Raw genomic sequence first — 3,109 nt, forward strand, 5'->3', positions numbered from 1 at the left:
AAGTTCGATTTTGACTAAATTCAAAATGAACTTCAACTAAGATAAAGTCAAATAATTTGTGAAAGTATTTGACTTAGTCCCCATCCTGAAACTTTAATTTTGCTATATTAAGGTCATATTTGGATATTCATACAAGTTTATCTACAGTTGTTATGATACAAGATAAAAACTGCTAAAATTATTTGTGTTAAGATTTTGTAGGTGAAGAAAACTTAATGGTCCGTCAAGAAAAAGAGTAACGTTTCCATGTCTGATAATCTCTTGATAGTTAATTATCTATCCATTACATAATTCTCAATAGAGCTTACTACTATTTGCAAATATGTAAAACTTTAAGTGATAAGGAGCGAGTCAAGCCTAATATTCAATTATCACACTTTGATTTTCTCCAATACTGTCAAGCTCAAGTTCAATCAGAAGCTTGATTCAAACTTTATTTTAGATTCGAGTTTTATTCATTTTAAAAAGCATAGAGTTTAAGTTAAACTTTAGTTTATTTAACTATTTAAATTTATTTCCAACTCTATTTTAGATTGAGTTTGATTTTAACTGAACTCAAAATGAAGTTTAACTAAGACTGTTAAATAGTTTGTAAAATTGATAGGTAAATTAGTTTGATCTTAATAAAAGATGTTATAATGAGAATGAAATTTTGGCTAATAAGTTTTTATACTATATTTTTGCAGGTGCTTATCGAAGCTTGAAATGTTGAAGAGTAGAGCAAAGAGAGCACCAAAGAAAGGCTAAGGAACAAGTAGAGATGATAGCTTTGATTGTTTGAGCGACATGATCATTTGCCATTGAAAATTATTTGAAATTAATTTATTTTTATTCGATTTTTAAATTTTTTAACTATTTAATATACATATATTAAAATTATATGAATAATTAAATTAAATTCACTGTACTTTTTGTTAAAAAAAATTACAAATATATTTAATTTGGATTAGAAATCTAACAAAGCAACTCCTGCATAATCAAAATTTGAATTATATTTATATTGTATTTTTATAAATATTTTACAAAATTTAAATTTAAATTTAAATCAAATTATTACATTAGAATCAAAAAGTAGCAAAAGAATAGCCCTGGCAGAGTATAATTAAAAATTAAATAATTAAAAATAAAAATGTTATAAAATAATAATAAATAAAGAAATTGGTCAATATCCTTCCATTGGGTGTCCCCTGGTCTGCAGATAACTCCGCCAATCCCGAATTAGAAAGTGACAACCACGAAGCAGAGTGGGTGAGAAGGGCAGGACGAGACCTTGAAGCCCGTTATGGTTCATTGCTTAGGTATCGCCAGCGCGTAAGGAAGATTTGAACGTAATGGCGGAAGGAGGAGTCGGAGCCCGGAGAAAGGATTCAAGAGATGAATCTCGAACGGCCGGTTGGACCCGACTGTTAATAACCATCCGTTGCTGATTCCGATGTAGAAGATGGATTTATTAGCCGCCGCCGGCGATGATTCTTCGGGAAGGTTGATTTTGCGGGTACCATGCGGGGAGATATTGAATAGAGTGCATCTGCCGGGAGATATTGAATAGGTTGAAGCAACAGAGTGCCATGATTGACAGACGGCACTGTAGCGAATGATGTCTGCTGGGTATTTAGTGAAAGTGAAGATCAACTCAAGAAGATCCTGTGGAAGATCAGACCATGAGTATAATTCAGAAGGAGCTTCAATTGATGTAATTTTCTCTCTGTTTCAAATAACAGGGGAGGCGGGTTTACTAAGAATCCTTTGTAAGTTAAAACTGTTTTGATTTTGTTTCTTTTTTTATGAAGTGTTTAATTACTATTTAAATATATATAATTTTATTATTTTACTTAGAATTATCAGTTCCAGGACTTGATGATATATAATGATCGTCTCTACACCTTAGACTCCGGTAGCATAGAAGAAAAGATTTTCAGTTGCAAAATAAAAAATGATTCAGAGAACCCAGAGAAGATAAAGCGTGGACGATGGCCAACTCATAAAATTCCAAAGTGGACCAACCTTGCCTTGCCGTACAGGGTGAGGTCACTTTCCGGCGAGTTTTGGCTGGTGATGAGGAGGTCAGGCAACGGGATTGAATCGTTTCAGGTGTTCAAGTTTGACGTAGGGGAGAATAAGTGGATGCAATTGCATGACCTAGGAAAACAAGCGTTGGTTATTACGGAGATGCCTCACTGCGCCGTATCTTTAGCAAGCCGAATCTCTGCGACATCGTTTTAAGACCAACTGCATCTATTATGTCAATCAAGAGTTTTTATTTGAAAAAATATGATGTTGAGACCATGCACACCGGATGGTTTGATCCCGGGTCTCCAGCCCAAAATTAATTCTTATTTACTAATTAGTTTTCTTTTTTTGGAGATCACTTTTTTATCCTATTAATTTTATTATATTATTTATGATATATATAAAATAGGTAAATTATTTTTTTATTACTAATTTTGTCTTCCCTCCCTCTCCCGAAAAGCATTTGGGTTTTGAACTTGAAAAAGAAAATAGTAGAGTTCGTGCTATTTCTTAAATTGCAATTCAGGTTCTACATTCTAAACTTAAACTAATATTTTCCAACTAATATTACATTACCTATGTCGATTTTAAATTAAATGGTGTCGTAATTTTAACTACTAAATATATCATGTCCAATTATATTTCTTTCATATCCAACTTCAAATCTGATGAATAAATCAAATAGTAAAATGACAGAGAGCTACCATTTAGTTTAGTGTTATTATAGTTTAAACTATTTAATTTTTGTAGTTATTTAGTGTAATACCCGGGTCCGAAATTTAGTTCGAAATTAATTTTAAAAAAATAAAAATACATATATATAATTTTTAAATTTATGTATTCTTATTTAATATAAAAATTAAGAAAAAATAGGTGGATAATAAAATTGAAAATATTTATGAGAAAAATGAGCAAAAATTTGGGTTCAAAAGCATTTTTTAAAGAAAAATAAAAAATTAGAGGATCAAAATATAATTTTGAAAAAATGAGCCACGTAGAATCACCCAGTCAGCAGCACTGACGAACCGAAGTGCGCCACGTGGCAAGACACGCTGACTCGATACTACATAAGAGGCCACTCTGGCAATCTACATGCATG

At 31.5% G+C, this 3,109-nt stretch overlaps 1 long non-coding RNA gene across 1 annotated transcript; it reads left to right on the forward strand.

Annotated features, from left to right (window-relative positions):
• The first annotated feature begins 1,191 nt into the window (after window positions 1-1,191).
• Window positions 1,192-2,368, forward strand: LOC148266516 (uncharacterized). The gene is made up of 2 exons (XR_015818780.1): window positions 1,192-1,748; window positions 1,852-2,368. It is a non-coding gene; the product is annotated as an uncharacterized LOC148266516 (long non-coding RNA).
• Window positions 2,369-3,109: the final 741 nt, after the last annotated feature.

The sequence above is a fragment of the Carica papaya genome, chromosome 4, assembly GCF_054855325.1.
Source record: "Carica papaya isolate Zhongbai chromosome 4, ASM5485532v1, whole genome shotgun sequence".
NCBI lineage: Eukaryota > Viridiplantae > Streptophyta > Magnoliopsida > Brassicales > Caricaceae > Carica > Carica papaya.